Source organism: Neofelis nebulosa, chromosome 10, assembly GCF_028018385.1.
Source record: "Neofelis nebulosa isolate mNeoNeb1 chromosome 10, mNeoNeb1.pri, whole genome shotgun sequence".
Taxonomy (NCBI): domain Eukaryota; kingdom Metazoa; phylum Chordata; class Mammalia; order Carnivora; family Felidae; genus Neofelis; species Neofelis nebulosa.
Window position 1 is genome coordinate 88,920,633 of NC_080791.1, and position 19,895 is coordinate 88,940,527.

Genomic DNA, 19,895 nt, shown 5'->3' on the forward strand with positions numbered 1-19,895 from the left:
AAATCCTAATCGGCCATAGTGTAAAATACTATAATATGCCGTTAGATTCTGTTTCCTAGTAGTCTGCTGAAAATGTTCACACTGATATACAATACTGGTCTCTAGTATCAGAATAATGCTGGCCTCATAGAATTAATTGGGAAATGTTTCCTGCTTTTCCATTTTATTTGGAAGAGCTTGAAGAAGATTAGTGTTAACGCTTCTTCCAGCGTTTGGTAGAATCGAACAGTGAAGCCACCTGGCCCTGGGCTTTTCTTTGTCGAAAGGTTTCTTTGGTCACTACTTCATCCTGCTTTCTAGTTATGGTTCTGTTCGGGTTTTCTATTTCTTCATGACTCAGCCTGGGTAGATTTTGTGCTTCAGGAATTTGCCCATTAAATGCAAATTTTAAAGGGATAATCAAGGATGTAAGTGGCGAGAACTTCTGCTCTCACATCCCCATCTATTCAGTTCCTCCCTTCCCCCACAGGTAGCCAAGTGTATCCATTTGGTGGGTAGTCTTCCACTGTTTTATATGCTGTTACTGTAACCTGAAGATATTTGCATGTTTGCCCTCCTTTTTAACACTAAGCGTTTTTTGTTTGTTTGTTTGCTTCATTGTCTTGTTTTGTTTGTTTGTTTGTTTGTTTCACCTGAGATTGTATTAAAATGCTCTCTCCATTGTGTGCTTCCACTGTGTGAATAAGCCATACTTTATGGTGGGACGAAAATGTTCCCGGGTTTAGAATTTCTAAATGATGGGACTGCCACCTCGGCATTTTAAAGATTTTATTTCCTTTTTCCTGGCATGCCATGTTGCTGATAAAAAGCCAGGGATCCCAAGCCAGGTGCTTTGCATACACTGTTGCTGTCTTCTCATCGTCGTATAAACCACACTTTACACATAAGGGAACTAAGGTTTAGAAAGTTTGACAGGCTTTCTCAGAGCCACACAGCCGTAATCCCAATTGCTCATTACTTTTCAGGTAATCTCTTTTATTTCTGGTTGTTTTTCATCGTCTTTGACAGTTTCCTCACAAATTGTTTAGGTGTGCATTTATTCTTATTGATCCTGACCAGGACTCTTGGGTACATTTTCTGAGATCTGAAAACGTGCGTCTTTCTGCCATTTTGGAAGTTTCTAATCTATTATCTTTTTTTTTTTTTTTTAAATGACCACTTTATCCTCATCTTCTCTATTCTCTCCTTTTGGAGTTCTTATCAAATAAGGGCTGATATATTATAAAAATCCAAAACCCACCATTTATATTGGGTTCCCAATGAATGGGATAGACTTTAGAATTGTGCATCATGGCAGCCTGATTTTATATCTGCTGGATTTTCTCAATCTAGCTTTCATATTTTCTATCCAGCCTTTTGTATTTGCCATCTGCTTTCTGTGATACAGTCTAGATAGTTTCCTCAGTTCTGTCTTCCAGTTCACCAATTTTCTCAGCAGCTCTACTATCCTGTTAATTCTTTATTTTATTGACTGCATTTTCTTTCAATACTTTTGCAAATCTGTCTTTTCTTTTGCTGTACTTTCCTCTGCTCTCACTATAGATCTTATTGCCTCCTTTTAAAAAAAATTATTTATTTTTGAGAGGGAGAGAGAGAGAAAAGAGAGGGAGAGAGAGTAAGCAGGGGAGGGGCACAAAGGGAGGGAGAGAGAGAATGTTAAACAGGCTCCGTGCTCAGCATTGAGTGTGGTCCCATGACTGCAAGATCCTGACCTGAGCGGATATCAAGAGTCAGACATTGAACCTACTGAGCCACCTAGGCGCCCCTCCTTCCTCCATTCTTAAAACTCCTTAGTTACTTGAAACATGATGATTTTGTTGTCTCTTCTAGATTGTTCTATCAAGTTCAGCACCTCGGGTGCTAACCCTTTTGTTTATGGTACCTGATGATTCTCTCTAATGGCATTTACGTACTCACATAGTTTATCGTTTAACTTCCTTTGATGTTGTGAGCTTATCTTCAACAGAAGGCCCATGTCCTCTGGATTTGGGAAGAGCCTGTAAAGAAATGTTTTGTTTTAGTTTCTGCTTCCAGGGCTTTCAGTGGTTCTACAGCAGTTTTATGTTAATTCCTCAGATAAGACTTTCAGACAACACAAGTAGGAAAAATTCAAATACCCCACCTGTGTTTGCTGTGGACTTGGAGTGTTTATATCTTAAGTGCAACTTTTTTCTTCACCTATGACCTTGGCACATGGCAGGCTTCCTTGGTCTGTTTTTGCATTTTTATATAAATAATTGTATTTTTATGTAATGGATCAACTCTTGAAAATTTTTATGAAAATCAGTCATCCTTTAAGTGCTATGGTAGATGTTTTTGAAAAGTAAATAATCACCTTCTAAATGATACAAGTAAGGCGTTATTTTATTTTAATGTTTATTTGTTGATTTTTGAGAGATAGAGACAGAGAGAGAGAGAGAGAGAAAACGTGAGTGGGGGAGGGGCAGAGAGAGGGGAAGAGAGAGAATCCCGAGCAGGCTCCATGCTGTCAGCACAGAGCCTGATGTGGGGCTCAAACTCATGAACCGTCAGATCAGGACCTGAGCTGCAATCAAGAGTCAGATGCTTCACCAACTGAGCCACCCAGGCCCTCCTAGGACGTTATTTTCAATTTAATTTACTGTTGCCTATTTACCTAGGAAAGAAAATGATTGGCCAGTCTTCCTGGACCCCTCTGTATCCATGCCACCCGGCCTCAAACAGCAGATTCAGCAAGAGCTTAAACGTTGTTCAGTGACTCTCAGCTGTCACCAAAATTCGCTTAAGAAAAAAACAAACAAACAAACAAAAAACCAAAAACAAAACTAAGGTGTTGGATTTGCCTATGACTTTGGAGGTAGCTTGGGAGTTTGGGGTTTTCTGACCGTGGGTCCCCGAGGCCCTCTTTCTGGTGGTCCTGCCGGCTTCTTGGGAAAAGTCAAGCTGCCTTCTGTTTTGGGTGTGGCTCCCGAATTTTCATCTGTAAGCAGAGTGACTCATTTGTTGGGCTTACTTAATAGAAAGTGGTGGGAAGTTGTGGGAAGTGAGCTACTTGCCAGGAGAAAAATATAGTACTTTGGGGGTTTCTAATGGCTTTCCTGAGACAAGGTGTCTGCTGAGCTGAACCGGCATTAGCACTTTGCATGGGCGTTTTCTGTGTCTGACAGAAGGCCCAGGGCTGGTAGCCTCGGATGGTTTCCACGAGGAAGGAAGCTCACGCTGCTGACTGCAACCCCCATGGGTGGGATCCTGAGCCAGGTGCTTTGCAGGCATTATCCTCTTTTCAATCGCCCTACAACCCCCATTTTGTAAATTAGGGGACCAAGGTTTAGAAGGTTTGACGAGCTTGTTCACAGTCACACGGTCAGTAAGCAGGTCATGGGACTGGGAGTTTAAAACCCGTTCTCTTTCTGAATCCGCTGGGCCTGGAAGGATGTACAGGAAACTCATAAATTCAATTCACTGCTGGGAAAGTATGTGACGGGCTTAAATTAGCAACTGGACGTCCTTAAGAAAAATTAAAGAGAAAACGTATGCGGTGAAGGGAATTTTTTGTTAGCAAAAAAAAAAAAAAAAAAAAAAAAAAAAAAAATGTTATCGCTTTTTCTGTATTTCCTGTATCTGATGCTCCTTCTTCCTGGGGAGACCGGGCCCAGCGTGAACATTCTTGCGCTCCATGAATCTTGCTTTAATAAATCCTCTCAGTCCCTGGACGAGGCTAAATTCTGATGCCCAGGATGAGCCCAAGCAGACGTCAAACTAGTGTGTCATTTATGAGCCTCCGAGCTAACTCCCATGAACTGTGACTCACTGGGCTTCTAATTATACCTTGTCCTGGCTCCTCAGATAATGGGTTTGTCTCAATGGTTTCCAGGGACAGATTAGGTCAATCCTGTATTTTGCGAGTCTTGGGTGTTCTGCCAATTTGTGTTGTTCTTTGTGTAAATAGAGGAGAGATTGACATGCAGTCAAGAATTTGAGTGGGGCCCCTAAAGTTTTCACCATCACGACAATACCTCTTAGCAAGTGCACCCAAAGTTCAGGGGTCCGCGGTGGAGTTTGGCAGTCCTGCTTCAGGTTTCGACACTAGAGTGTACAAGTCCTCAAAGGGCTTTGGCACCAAGAGGACATGAATACCCCGGGGCCATGATGGTGGTGATAGGTAGATATACTTTAAACTCCACAGAGGCGGCAACTCGGGGGACGGCATAGGTAATATCCGTGGACACAATAAAGGGCAGAGCCACAGCAGGAGACATCAGATGTCATCTGACCTGTGGAAACTGACAGAAGTCCCGTCAGTATATGAGAAGCACCTCCTGGTGACTGTTGGGAGCAACGGGGGAGATGACAAGAAGCCTCTGAAACTCAGGCTGCGTTGACACAAAGTGCTGAGACTGGAAGGGACCCGAGAGGCCCTCCGCTCGATCGGCCCGCTTTACGGACCGGCCACAGCTCAGAGAGGCGAAACGGTTTTCCAACATTGCACCGCTGGTTAGAACTCACTACTTTTCAGCCCCCCAGTTGGCACCTTTGGTGCCCAACAAATATCCAAGCTTTTCCTCCAAAATGAAAAGATTTTCTTGGGTTTACCAATCAGTTGACTAAACTTGAGGGAGTGTTTGGGGGTCGTTTAAAAAGATATGGGCGGGATAACTCGGTGGTATGTTTCCAACGGCAGGAGCTCCAGAACATGACTGACGTTCTAAAGCTCTGTATCTATACCGTTCTTACAGAAATGTGCACAGAGGGCTTGAAGCTCAGGGCTCCGAGAATGGGTCTTCACTAAGACCTTTCCCGTTCCGTCCTGCCTATTGCCCCTCTCCACCGATGCCTTGTCGACACCGACCAAATCACTCCTGGAGACAGCGCAGGATGGGGTGAGGGTGAGGAAGAACTAAAAGAAGGGCAGAGAGGGGCCTGGGGACAAGTCACGGCCTGAGCTGGAGTCAGACTTGTGAGAGACCAAGACCACAGGCTGAGTCTGGAAGGTCAGAGTCAAAGTAGAACCCACGTCGAGAGCAGGGAAGAGACAGGGGTTGAGGGAGAATGGGAATGACCCAAGGGAGGAGGGTCTAGGCCTGGAAGGGCAGAGAGATTTCCTCTAGCGTCAACACTCATCAGCTAGTCAGAGCTCCCAGAGCAGCAGATTAGGGGCCACGTGTGGGGGGATAGTTCTGTGACAGGCCAGTGGTGTCCACTCTAGACAACAAAGGAAGGGTACATGCTATGTATTTGCAGAGTATGGTGGCAGTGACGAATGGTCAAGAGCGCAAGCTCTGCAGACCTTCTCAACTCTACCCCTCTTGACTGATGACCTTGGACAAGTCGCTTGCCCCCTCAATGTGTCTCTTTCCTAATTTGTAACAAGGATGAAAACCCATAAATGGGTTGTGAACATCAAACACAGTAACAAAGGAACCGAATCTAGACCAATGCCTGGGACACGGTCAGCACTAAATAAATGTTAATTATAATTGCATTGCTATCCCTGATCATGGATGAGTACCATGAATAGCTCTGGGGTATCTGCCATATGTAAGGGTGAGGATCAAATTAAAAGGCCATAGCAAGCATGGAGTTCATTAGACTTCTCTCTCTCTCTCTCTCTCTCTCTCTCTCTGACAATATCTATAAGGTATTTTGAATCTAGACTATTTAAAACAAAGCTTAAAAGTTTGTTTGGAACTGAATGCTGGGTGTGGGGAGCGGGGGGATGGCTCTCAAAACAATGTAGAGTTCATAAAAACAGCCTCTTCCTCCTCCACATTGGTGCTAAGTGTGGGCCTTTGTTTGAACCACTCATGCTGCTTCGTTAGCTTACTCTGGTTATTTTCCATCTGCAAACTTTTGAAAATCTTCTCCCTGAACCGGAAGTGGGGAAAGGGGGGATGGGAGTGAAGAGGTTTTAAGCAGGCAGGCCCGGACTTTGTATTGTGTAATAGACTTTGCTGTGTACAAAGCAAATAGGGGTTGGAGCTGGTTGGGCCTCTTCTCTGAACTCCACATCGTTGCCCTACTAAGAGCTGCCAGCTCACAAGTCTACTGCTTGCTTCTAGGTCTGTCAACCAGAGACAGTTTGTTCGCTCACACCCCGTGTACCTCACTCCCAGTGGGGAAGAGGTGTCCTCCCCATTCTCTCCTGCCCCTTTGCTAAGTATGCTTTCTTGCTAAGCAACCGTCTCTCTCTTTCTCCCTCTCCCTCTCTCTCTCATCCCCTCTCATCTCAGCTTAGATTCCATGGACCACCATTATAATCACTCTCTTGCAAATGCCCCCAACTCCCTTGCCTCACCCTGTGTCCCATGCATCTGGCAAGACTCCAACTCCTCAACGAATGCAATGTTCTACCTCGTCCCTTCTCTGTGCTTCTATCTGAACAACTGGACATTGCAGAAGAAAATCAAGGAATGACGTTCGCTGGTGTCACTAAAAATTCATGATCCTAAATCTCAAAACATGTCTAACCATTCTACCACTCTTCTCTAGATGAGTAGCCTTCGTGGTTTCCGAGGTGACTCTTTTGTACTCAAAATACACTCTCTTCCTCTACTTTCCTCTGGGGCCCTGCCTGGCCCCCCCCATACTTCACTAAGAAGGTAAAAGTGACCAGACAGGCATTACCTTAATTTCCCTAAGCAAGAAACTACAAACCTGTCTTCACAGTGCCCATCTCCTGCTGGCCTCCTGTTTCCAAACACAAAGTGTCTCCCATCCAACCAAAGACCCGCCTTCTCTCATCCTTGCAAGGACGTTGATACTTGACCTATCACCTTCCCTCCTCTGTCCCCAATGCTTCCCTTTTACCACGTTATTCCCATCGATACATAACTATAACGTAAGAGTATTTATCTTAAAAAACAGCTTGAGAGTCCTTCATTAACTTAACGCCCCCCCCCCCACCAATTCTGCTCTCCTTAGCCAAAATTCCCCTAAATTTCCCACATACCCCACATACTCTATTGCATATCTTCTCCCACTGAAGCTTCAGCTCAGTCCAGACTGGCTTCCGTTCCCACTTCGTACGTGAAGAAGCCACTTCTGTCAAAGTTACTGCCAGTTAGTAACCCTCCTGGGAGCTTCCCAGGTGTAATCTGAAGCTGGCCCCCTTATGCAGAGGGCAGGGAGAGACCAAAGAAAGAGGCTGCCCCTCCAGGCTAGGAAGTGGCAATTTAATAAGCGAAGGGGACTTACTTGGGCAGCAGCAAGACGAATGGATCCCCGCTGCCAAATCTGAAAAGTTTATAAAGAGGCCTTAGTTGGGTTTCAATCATGAATACTGCACACACACGTCATTCTTAACACCACATCACTCTCTTACGGCCATGTCCCTGGAGCAGCTCTGGGAGCAGGAGAGGTAAGCAGAACCCACGTTCCGAAGACAGGGTAGGGGGCGAGGATGGCTCGGGTCCAGCTCATGGGTCAATCGTGGTCATGTCTTCTCGCTCACCTTCCCCCATAGTTACCTATGACCTTGAAATTCAAGAGATGTTTTTTCTATCCTCTTCCTAACCCAGTTGAACCTCCACTCCTTGAAATGCTTTCTTCTTTTTTTTTTTTTTTTTATTTTTCTTTAACGTTTTTTATTTATTTCTGGGACAGAGAGAGACAGAGCATGAATGGGGGAGGGGCAGAGAGGGAGACACAGAATCGGAAACAGGCTCCAGGCTCCGAGCCATCAGCCCAGAGCCTGACGCGGGGCTCGAACTCACGGACCGCGAGATCGTGACCTGGCTGAAGTCGGACGCTCAACCGACTGCGCCACCCAGGCGCCCGAAATGCTTTCTTCTGTTGACTTTCCTCTTACCTCACCATCTGACCCTGCTTAGTCTCCTCACTGGTTTCATCTCACCTCCCCAGTGTCCCAACAATAGAGTATCCAAGATCAGTCCTGGACCCTTCCTATGTATATGCTCATCTCAAGTTTTTACATACTGTCTATGTTGGTGTAGCCATCTCTATGTTGATGGCTCACGAATTCCTATGTCCCATCTGAAAAGCTCTCATGAGACCCAGACCGTGATAATAATATTATTAACAATAGTAACAACAAAAGTAAATAAAACTCAACTGTTGACCGCATGCCAGGCCTGTTTGAAACCCTTCACATGATGGAATCATGGATCTTCATCCCATACCTTTGAAGAAGGTACAGTGTAATCCTCACTTTATAGATAGGGGGACGGAGGCAGAATGCTTGTGCGTTTTGCACCCCACAATTGGTAAATAGTATTTCTGGAATTTTAAACCATGCAATTGATTTTATCCCCTGGACATACATTTTAATACCTATTCATCCAGCATGTTTTCCTGATATGTTGCTCAGGACAGAAGTCTGAAAGCCATCTTTGGATTATTTCTTTTTCCCATACTCCACTTTTATTATTTTATTATTATTTTTTTAAATGTTTATTTATTTCTGAGACAGAGACAGAGCATGAGCGGGGGAGGGGCAGAGAGAGGGAGACAGAATCTGAAGCAGGCTCCAGGCTCTGAGCTGTCAGCATAAAGCCCAACACGGTGCTAGAACTCACAAACCGTGAGATCGTGACCTGAACCGAAGTCAGTTGCTCAACCGACTGAGCCACCCAGGCGCTCCCTCCCACACTCCACTTTTAATCTCTAGAATTCTTTGTCATTTCAATTTAAAAAAATGCATCTTGAATCCAATTCCTCCTTTTCAGTTCTCCGGCCATCACCTAATCCAAGGTTTGTCTATGTTGGTATTTTTGACATTTGGGCCTGCATCATTCTTCATTTGGGGGGCTATCATGCGCATTTTTAGGATGTTTAGCAGCATCCCTGGCCCTCTACCCACCAGATGCCAGAAGCAGCCCCCAGTCGTGACCATCAAAAACTGTCTCCAGACATGACTGCCCAGTGTCCCCTGGAGGACCGAGGTCAACTTGGTCCGAGTCCTCACCATCTCCTCACTGAACGACAGTGATCTCCTACCTGGACTTCTTGCTTCAAATTTTATCTGTATTCTTGTTTTGTTGTCCGCAAAGCAAACAGAAAATGGAAACAAGATCATCATTATTCCTGTCTAAAATGCCTTAGTCCTTGCCTATTGAATTTGCAAAAAGTTGAAGAAAAAAATATCAGATTTTTGAAAAGGCTTTGTGTGATCTAGCCTCTGCCCAGCTCACCGGTCTCATCTCCTGTCACCTCCCCTGTGCCGCACCCGCACAGACCTCTCGCCGCTCCTTCCACCGGTGGAGCTTTCTACCAACGCGCTCTTCCCCCCTCTGCCGGTTTGGCTACTGTTTTCTCCACTTCTCAATGCGTCTCATACACACACACACACACACACACACACACACACACACACCCCCTCTGCATGCTGCTCCTACTCTATCCTGTGTTATATGAAACTGGCGACTTGTCGTCCTTCGGGTCTCTGCTCTAACGCTACCTTCACGGAGAGATGTCTAGTTGCTCTAGGCAAACATCTTCCTGGTGGCCCCCTGCCATTATTGTCCACTGCTGCACCGCCCTCCGCTTCTTGTTTTATGTCCCTCGTTATTTGTTTGCTTTCAATCTCCCCTGGCCTACAAGTCCCATAAAGGCCCAGGCCATGTCGGTCCCGTTTACTGCGGTGATCCTGATGCCTGGCCCGGGGACTGGCACATAAAGACACAGCCAGTCGCTCAGTGGAGAGGCGGGTAAATGCACGTCACTTAGAATAATTTCCAAGACTTCCCCCAAAACCCCGATGATGGAGCACAGTGCACTCTTGGGGATAAGGATGTGAGTAAAGGAGGGGGATTTAGCCGCCACCAGGAGATTAATCGAAGCCGACATGGTTTGTCTTGGAAAAAAGGAAATCCTAGCGGGGCTACCACTGTGCATTCCCGAGCTATGAACTGGTGTGCCCCAGGTCAGGCTTATTATTTCTGGCCCCAGTTACCCACTACTGGCTAGGTCCTTGGGTAGCATGGTTTTCCCCCTTTCAGTGTGTGGTTAGTCACTGGGGGGAAGTACCCCATTATCAGTTGTGCTGGACCTCACATCCAGGATGTGAGGAAACAGGAATCAAGTACAACTCCCTGGGAGCTATTTCAACAGCTGTGGTTGGTGAGGAAGTTCGTCTCTTCCAGAGCCAGCTTCAGGGTAGAGGAGCTGCGCAGCAGGGACAGTATTTTGAGACTTCCTTCTTGGAACACACTTGCAGAATCCTCCCTGGTGCGTGTGTGCTTGGGTGTGTGTGTGTGTGCACGTGTTTGTGTGTGTGTGTGTGTGTGTGTGTGTGTGTGTGTGTGTAACGCAGGCACCTGAAGTGGACTAGACAGACATATCCAGAGTTAGAAGACTCTTTAGGCAATACTTAGCCCAATCTTCTCATTTAATAGAGGGGCTTTGAGACCCTGAGAAACTTGACTTACCTAATGTCACACATCTGGTTAACAGAAAAGCTGGATTCAAGTAAAAGTCAGGCCTCCTTCTACCACATCCTGCTGTCTGAAAGGTTCATTTCAAAGCATAACATTTGAATTTTTTTTTTTTTCTGATTAAAGAGTCATAAGGAGATGAAGAATTCGGAACTGCCACTCTGAATGCTCTGGGTTTGGCTACCTCTTGGAAAAACCACTTCCGGCTTCCCTTCTAAGAGGCAGCACCTGGCGAGCCCCTTGCCAGAAGAGGCCCATCTCTGGGTGAAACCTCAGTCTTATCCTCTGACCTCACCTTAGCCCTTGCATCCCTACCCTGTTGGTTTTGGCCATGACTTATTAACCACCGGGAGGCCCGCTGTGGTTCCTCTTGCCGCCCAGTGTCCATGGTCCTGCTTTAGCCGCTGGCCAGTCCCTGCCATGACTCTAGCCTAGTTCTCGCTTGTCATGAACACCTCTGAGCCATGCTCCATACCTGTGGACCCAAGCAACCCATCAGGCCTTAAGAGAATGCGAGAGTCCGGAATGACCCCATCTTCCTTGGTTAGCCTCCCGCTTCCCTGGAAATACTGAGAGCAGTGGCCACCACACAGGGTCCCAACTGGGTCATTTTCATCAACCTGTTTTATAACTTATTAAATTTTGTGAGCCACATCAGATTTGTATTGGAAGTGTCCAAAGGAATAATAGATATGAACATAAACAATGTGTTTACTGTGCCAGAAATTGGCAGAAGAGGCCAGATAATGTGAAAAATAAGGGCTATGCTCTACAGCCCAAAGTGGGTCCTTTCAGCTAAGAGTTTTTCTTTTTTCCTTTTTTTAGTGTTTATTTTTGAGAGAGTGTGGGGTAGGGGCAGAGAGAGAGAGAGGGAGACACAGAATCTAAAGCACGCTCCAGGCTCTGAGCTGTCAGCACGGGACCCAGTGAGGGGCTTGAACTCAGAACCACGAAATCACCACCTGAGCCAAAGTCAGACGCTTAACCGACTGAACCATGCAGGCGTCTCAAAGAGTTCTTCTTATGTGTAAGATAAGACCCTTAAAAGATCTGACTGGAGAGGTAGCTCTGCAAGGAATAACTATAGATTTGGCTTTTTTGGAGGAGATTGAAATACGTGGTGGATGCTCATTTTGTTGGCTCTCCACCTTCCTGCTCCCCTTTGGGGGAACTTCCCCACCCCGATGTGTTTTGCATTGGTAGAACCCGGTGCCCTACCTCCTCCTATAGAAGCCTGAAGAGGGAACTTCTGAGTTCTGGCAGCGTGGGCTGTAACCTCCGCTTATCCAGTCAGATGCTCCTTTGCAGGACACGGAGTCTCTTGATCATGGCGTAGGATGGAGGGACACAAAGAAATACTTTAATCAGCAGAAATGGTGGTAACAGCAGAAGGAGGTCAGCTAGACCACCGGTAGTAGCCACAACATGTCTTGAACGAGTTCTTCCTAAGACATGATCTTGACGGTGCTTACTGTTCCCTGGATCCTCAGACCTGCTCTAGTTTCTTTTTCCCAAGCCTCCCTCTCCCGCCTTCCTGCCTATTCTGTGAACGTCGCTAAACCCTGACGACAAATATCGTTTCTGTTTCAGTTAATCCAGACTTGATTTCTGTTTCTTATGCTCAAGGACTCAGGATCATACAACACAGAAGAGGTGACTTGACCCTCCATGGTTAATTCTCCATGGCACGGTTAAGTCGTGGCCTTTAGAAAACAAAACAGAGAGGTACCTGTATGGTCTGTGGTCTCCAAGGAGATGAGAGGAGTTGTGGTTATTGATGGCTGTTGATCCTCAGATCTGATCACCACAAAGATAAAATTAATTGAATGCATGCATGAATGAATGAATGAATGAGCGAAATCTTTCTTCGGAGAAAAATTAACTCCGCGTTGAGCTTCCGGCCCAGGGAGAGAACTTAAGTTGGAAATGACTGCACCGACGACCCTCAATTTTATAATCCCATTTACCTAAGAGGTTCAGAGTCTTCCTTGGCAGCGAAAATACTCTATCTGATCACTGACATACAGAAGAGAACTGGATCCTGGAAGTCCTGGTTCCTTAACCTCTGCTTCCTTCACATGTTCTGGAAGAAGGGCACCGGAAAAGGGATCAGAGGCAGCCGCAGACAGTCCTGGCTGAGAGCTCTGTTCGGGAGGTAGATGAAGACAGAAGAAGGATCGATTGACCTCTGGTTACTTGAGTCACTGGGGCTGTCGAGCACTGGGTTTATGTCATGTTCATGGATCCACCCTGAGACAGGTAGCTCCCGAGTTAGATGCTAATTCCCAAATATGATTGAACATGTTGCAGAAGGAACATTAGGTGATCTGCCGTGTGCCATCGGGCAGCCCTGTGGAATGCAAATTCTTTTTTGAGGCCTGGGGACCAGGTGAGCGGACTCCTTGCAGGGGCCCCACCCCCACTGCATCATTTCAGGGGCAACACCCCATTTTATTCATGGGGACGCTTTACCCATCCTCCTCTGTTGTTGTCGTTGGCTTGGTTTGTTCTATTTCAGTAGTCTTGCAACGAGCACGCATTTGCAAGTGTTCTAGATCACGCTGCCTCTAAAATCTAAGCCAGACAAGCAGCAGTTCTGGAAGACGAGAAGGCATTTCCTCTTCTGGAAAATGAAGGTATGGTGGGCTCAAGAATTCCTGAATACATTCCTCCGGGAAGGCTGGGGCAGGGCTTTGAGGAGCTTTAAAGGCACAGGCTGCTATACACGCTGTCCTTTGCCTCCCGAATGGAAAGCTGTGCGCGCCTTGGTAGAGGGATCACCTGAGGGCGTGTGGGGTCAGTGTTGGAAATCAGCGGGGAACAGGCTTGATCTTGACAGAGAGTAAGGGTGTGGGGAAGTATCTTGAACTAATTCTGAGTCACCAGGAGACCGATTTTTCCAGCAGGGGGAGGATCGAAAGAGGTAGGAACACCCAGTTCAAGCTGCTTCACCTTGGGTGTATCTAAGAGGGCAATCTGATTGATTTTGCTGCCTAGCAGTGTTCTCATTTTGAACGTGCATCCCCCTCAGATCAGTGTCTTAAAGGTGCTGCCTTGTATGGCTATGATCAAGGGATAAGTACACTTGTATTTAACATAAAAATCTGAGAACTTTCGTCTTCAACTACTCGCATTTAAATCCCTTGCTGCTTCTCACTGGGGCTGGGAGAACAACAACAACAACAACAACAACAAAAGAATACAATTCGCTTAGCTACCCACTTCAGAGACAATCTGGGCTCATCTTTAGGTTGTACCGTTCCTGCCCAGGTGGTGCCGCTGAGAGGGAACGGACCATGGTACTATCTTGTCTTCACGGTGCCATTCTCTACAAATCTCCGAGCCTTGTTTTCATAGCAGAAGCGTGTTTTCCTCTGTTGACCAGGTGTCTGAGTTACAGAGAAGGATGGATCCTGAAGGGTCCTAGTCCCTTAAGCTCTGCTTTCTTCCGACTTTTGGGAGGACAGACATCGAGGAGGGATAGAGAGTGAGAGGGTGTTAGGAAGATGGGCCGGGGATCCCCCATTAGGAGTCTGTTTACGTACATGGTGGCCCAGACTTTCGGAGATCTGGGTAGAGACAAGGGTGAAATAAGACTGTGTTTTGGAAACTGTGGTAAGAAGGAGGCAATGACTCAGTGCTTACTATCCCCAGAAAGTGATACTGCTCACTAGGGAGGCTTTGGGGCAAAGCCCGTACACGTATCTGGAGGTGGAGTTGGAAAAGCAGATTGGCACCTGGGAATTTGGAAGGAAAGGCGTGGGGGGGTGGGGAGAGAGACTGTGAATGAACAAAACGGGGAGGGGGGGGAAACACATTGGGGAAACAGTACCGAAAATGGGTCCCCGAGGTGGAAAGAGCTGTCAAAACAGAAGCAGAACTGCTGTGTTGTACTGTTACAGAAGGGAGATTTGCAGGTTGTGTGGGAAACCCACAGACACTTATTTCATTTTCTTTATGCTTCTAATTTTAATTTTCTTTTCACTCCAGCATGTGTGAAATAATTGTGGTTTAGAGCAATGTAGTCTTGGGAACCTTAGGGCTATACTTAATGTCCAAGTTTAGGGTTTAACCAAACATAGCATACCTGGAAACAGTCCTTTATTTATCAGTGGCTGAAATAGAAGCTGAGTCACAGAAGTGACACAAACACATGTGGTGCCTTTCTCATACGTCCTAAGTCCCCGCGGTGTTGACGAGCCTTGCCTTTGCCCGCTCGGGCCTTGCAGTCTCCTCTCCACCCACCTTGCCCGGGGACAATGCCCCTCACACTGGTCCTTCTCTGATTGTTGCCCAGACATCAGGCCCACATGCTGACGATGGACCTTCAGAGTTGAGCTAGAGAACATTCCAGCAACTAAAGCGTCAGCAGCTCCACTCGTTGTTCTAAACATTGGAGCTCAGTTTTGAAATATCAATTTTGCTTAAGTTGGATTTCATCTGTGCTCAAAGGGGAGAGGGAGAAAGGATCCATCTGGTCTGGAAAAAGACATTTATTCTTTTCCCACCGTGTAGTAATCAACGACAGTCACTATGCACTCTACCCCTAAGCCCTACCCCTGGTACAGAGGAAGGAATGGGCTAGGACGGAGCGTGCCGCTCGCTATCTCAGTGGCTCGGGGGCCATTAAACACCGTGGGATGGATTTACACCTGTAAGCAGGGTTGCGTCATCCCTTCCTTTCCCACACGTTCTTGCTATCGTAGATAAGACTGAGAAAGCTCCAGTGCAAGGTGTGCCTACATCAGGGGAAATCAAGATGATCCCTTGGGTGCAAAGAGAAAATACTAGAGCCTCTATTACATTCATTTAAAATTTTCTACTTTTGTGTGTATGTTACAATATGCATTATATATTAGTATGTTGGTAAATATACTATCTATCTATCTATCTATCTACCATCTATCTATGTCATCTATCGTCCAGCTACCCATCCTATCAGGGGGCGCATTGAGCAGCATTGTGGAAGAACACACTCCTGGGAGATTCTATTTCAGTAGATTTCAGGGGAGACTGAGGAAACTGTAGTTATCGGACGCATTTATCTTCGTGAAAGAACCTTTTCTTAAATGTAACCTCACACACAATCCTAAGAAATACAACAGATAAGGATGGGACCACTCTTCTGAAGGAAGCTGGAGGCAAGGCTAGGGGATGGCCCGGCTTTCCTTGTCTCCCATCTCCCCTCCGCTCTCCTTGGTCTACGTAGGCTCTCCCTTGGAAACCATCATGGTAGCTTCTGGAAGATGAATCTTTGGAGGTTAACTGTTCCCGTGTTTGAAACTGAACTAACAGGCCATGGCCCCCATTCTCAGGTTTGATGTCGCAGATAGTTTCCACTAGCTGGATCGCTTTCGGTCTTTTTCTTGATGCCACTTGCTCAATACACCCTCATAGCCCAGGCTAAGTGAAGGGACTGACCTTAGAATAGACTCCTTCTTCCTAAGGCTCCTTCCCGAGGCTGCTTCCTACCATCCTGGGACTGCTTCATCTTTCTTAGCAAAGGGACTTCCCCACAGTAAACGGGCAGGACTCACCTGTTCACGAGGGTTCACGTTCGTCGGCAGAGGATGGCCAGACTGCTGCAGCAAGCCCTTCTCTGATCTTATTTCAGATTCGCAAGGCGCTCCCTCTGCAGAAGGAGATTCTGCTTAAATGAAACGCAGTCCCATATCCTAGGGGCACCTCACTTTTTAGCTGATTCAACTATACTGACGTATGGTTATAACTTTCTTTCTAATGTTGCTGGTTGAGAGATGGCCTATTTCCCAAGGGCAATTCACACACTGTCATTTATAGAGTTCTGTTGTCTTCATGAAGAACCACGAAGGGTAAAATCGCCTCACAGAGTCAGGGGGAAGGTGGGGTGTGGCAGATACAGATACACTACCCAGCTACCCCTGTAAGATGGGACTCCCTGCCCAGCGATGGAGAGGGTAGCTAGCTCACAGCCTCCTCTGTGAGCAACTTTTGAGCCAAAGTCACACACGGTTCTGAGTGGCACTAGCCAGTAAGTGAGCAAGGCCATGGAACAAAGACCTGGCCATTTCCTCCTGATGAGGACTCGGATCCAACAGGCGCTTTTGCTCCGTATCCTGATCGGGTGCCTTCCTCATGACCATTCTTGCTTCCTCACATTTCCTCCCAGGTGTTACTCCCCCCAAAACCTTATGTACTCCTCGTTCTGTCTCGGCATCTTCTTCCCTGAGAATCAGAGGCGGGGGAGGGGGGAGGAGGAGGAGGAGGAGGAAATGAGAACCAAATACAGGTTGCAATAGATCGCTTAGGTTTACAGTCCCCAGCCCCCGGGCAGGAATAGCTTGTGGGGAGCCTCAGAGTTATTGCAAGGAGTCTGTAAATATACACACGTGTCTGTGGCCTGAATATATCATATATTTAAATATTTTGAATAACAGATGTGCTGTTTTTCAAATGTAGGAATCAAAATTCACTGAAGTCGTTTTTTAAATAGTGCATTTTTAGATCGGTGGTCACTACCAGTTACACACACACACACACACACACACACACACACACACTCACACATCCAGGGACATTCTCTGTCCCTGCAAGACAGAGTTGTGTGGAAGACACTGGAGAGGCCCCAGTTCTGGGGGCAAATGGTAGAGTTGAGGGCAGTGCGTGTCTGAAGCAGACTTTCCAAGAGAAGAAGGGGCACTGAGAGATGGCGAGGCTGCTAATTACCAACTTCCTTGCCCTCATCAGCTTGCCCCAGGTTGCCTATGTGAGCATAACACCTTTCCTATGTCCGTGGGTGTCATCTGAATGTTACCAAGTCCTATCAAACCTTTGATCTTATGTTATTCGTAAGATCTTGTCTGACCTGCCTTGCCTCGCCAGCCTCTGAACACTACTTTGACAGTGACGTTGCTAGCCTAGGCTGTTGGGTTTCCTGCCACATTTGGGTGTCTGCAGGGCTGTGTAGACCAACATGGCAGAGATACACGCTGCAGAAGGACGTCGACTTTGGTTTCAGCACGAACTGATTAGATCCTGGACGTTTCCCAGGCTACTACTTTTGTTGGCCTGGCACACTCAGGCCGAGGTGAGCCAAGGCTGGGAGTTTTGTGAGCGTTTTCGAGCTGAGTGTTTACCCCAGGTCTGTTAGCCATCTGGGCCTAGGGAATGAACTGGGGCACCCTCTCCTTTGAGTTCTTGCACCTTTTCACTCTGAGCCAAAAATATTTGTGAAGAGCCACTTCCGCGCATGGTGAGTGTGGGATGTTTACTCTCAGACTCACAAGTGTGACACGTGGGGGTCAGATTAGAACAGAGCAAAGTCTAAGAGTCTGGCCAATTGACTCTAATGGACTTTTTTTTTTTTTTTTTTCCTTAAAAAATGGACGAACAGACACGTGGCTTTCTAGTCCGGGGCGTGACTTTGGAGTCAGACCGCTTGAGTTCATATGCTGACTCAACCATTTACCAACTATGTGGTTGTAGGCAGCTTACTTAATCTTCCCGAGCCCCAGTTCCTTTACCTTGAAAACAAGGACAATCGCATCTACTTCAATAAATTTGAAGCCCCTAGGGAGCGCTCAATAAATATGAACGATTACTGTTTCTGCTGTGCCGTAAAGAGATTCTGGGAAAGAGGTCTGGTAATTTGACATCTCTGACCACCATTGTTATTGTCAGGAATAGTCCTCCAAGAGCGAACGTGATGTACTGCCACTTGCTTTGGTTTTCATACCCGGAAAATGAGACTAAGGTTGCGGGCTTTTCATACCTTATGGGATTTTGAGATGCATCAAATGCAGGAAGAGATGCCTTGAGATGTAAAACATGTCCTCTGGAGCTGGGAGATCTTGTCCACGCTTGTCCAGCAGCAGTGGCTGTGGCGGCAATCGAGGGTCCTTGCCCGTCCTGCACCGTTCGTGTTGATGTTGCCTCTGCGCGGAGCTGTGATGGAGAAGAAAGATTTTGCTAGGGTGGGTGGGGCTATTCTTCCGGCACTGCCTGTGACACAGCCCCGTGTGGTTGAGAGCACTGCTTTTTGATGTCCGACGACCTTTTTCATAGGGTCTGAGGTGCTTCTGCTAGAGGTGACCGATCTCTGAGGTCGATGCCAGAGCCTGCTTTATAGCTCGAGGACCATAGGATGAGCAAAGCCAGGTCCTACAGCAGCAATGCGTGAGACTCGGGTGGTGGGCAGGCCCTCACTCCCTCTCCTCTCTGAAGGGTCCTTTTGAGAGGAGATGTTTGGCTGCCCCTGGGTGAGACATGGTAAGAAGTTTGCATTCATGGAAAAAGGAAGGGGGAAAAAAATCGCCAGTGCTTTCATACGACCCAGCATGTCACAGTTCCTATTTAAGGGGGAGGACTCATTTTTCCCTAAGCTGAAAATATTTGGGCTAGGATGTTGAGGCCGAGGGTGTGCGGGGAGAAATTGACTTTCTATCCAGAGCCAGACAGAGATGAGCATATTCAATGAAATATTTGGGGTTCTTATCTGAGGGGGAGTTCTTTAGTTCCAAGCAAAGAAACACCAACATGGGCTAACTTAATCCAAAACTAAATTCAGGGTGCCTGAGCGGCTCAGTCGGGTAAGCGCCTGACTCTCGATTTCAGCTCAGGTCATGACCTCACGTTCGTGAGTTTGAGCCCCATGTTGGGCTCTGCACCGACAGCATGGAGCCTGCTTGGGATTCTCTCTCCTTCCCTTTGTGTCTCCTCCCTCCTCCCCCATGCTTTCTCCCTCTCTCTCTCTCTCTCAAAATAAATAAACTGTTTTAAAAAATTAAAAAACACACACACACACACACACAAACACATAGGGTAGCTATGGAATCTGGCTTTGTACAGGACAGGAAGCTGGGAAACCTAGGTCAGAGAAACGAATGGGCTCCCCTTTAGCTAGGGTTCCCTTATGTCACTTCACACAGGATTTCTCCTCCCTGGAGAGATTTAATCGGCCTTGCTTGGGGACAAACCACTGCTTGACCCGCAGGAGGTCAGGCACCTTGCTTCAGGCTTTGTCAGAAGTGCGAACAGAATGCTGAGCAGGCTGTAGAACAGATGTCTTCCACGGTCTCTGCTTTTTACCATCAGCCTCATCACTATAATTAGTTCCCTGAGGCTGCCCGGTTTTACGTGCATCCGAGTGGAGTCGACACGTTCCTGTTTTAGAGCATCCTTGATAAAAGTCGCCCGCGTAAAAAGTGGATCACAATCTTGTCGCCCAAGACGAGATGCCTGCCTCGTCTTGCTGGCCCACCTGGAGAACAGGTGCTTGGGCCTTCCCGACGAGGTCCGCCTACCTCGCCTTGCTGTCTCTTTAATAGCTCCGTGCTCGGGGTCGTAGAAGCCTAGGCCTCAAGGCCCCTGGTTACCCGGCCTAACTGTTGCTTAAACAGCAAACTAAAAATAAGTGTGCCCGGGACCGTTCATGCTGGCAGTGACAGTTGGACGGCCACCTCACCACAAAGACACTTGTCATTTGGGGGTTTGGAAAAGGGAAACACTTAAGTGCTAGTTTATCGGCCCAAAGAAGCTATGACAAAA

At 47.0% G+C, this 19,895-nt stretch overlaps 1 long non-coding RNA gene across 2 annotated transcripts; it reads right to left on the reverse strand.

Moving 5' to 3' along the window:
• Positions 1-1,590: 1,590 nt before the first annotated feature.
• LOC131487698 (uncharacterized) lies at positions 1,591-19,062 on the reverse strand. 2 transcript variants are annotated; one of them, XR_009249895.1, is made up of 4 exons: positions 18,121-19,062; positions 15,908-16,574; positions 11,589-12,167; positions 1,591-1,997 (listed from the first exon to the last, which is right to left on the reverse strand). It is a non-coding gene; the product is annotated as an uncharacterized LOC131487698 (long non-coding RNA). The 2 variants fall into 2 exon arrangements; XR_009249894.1 differs by having other exon boundaries at positions 12,338-16,574.
• Positions 19,063-19,895: the final 833 nt, after the last annotated feature.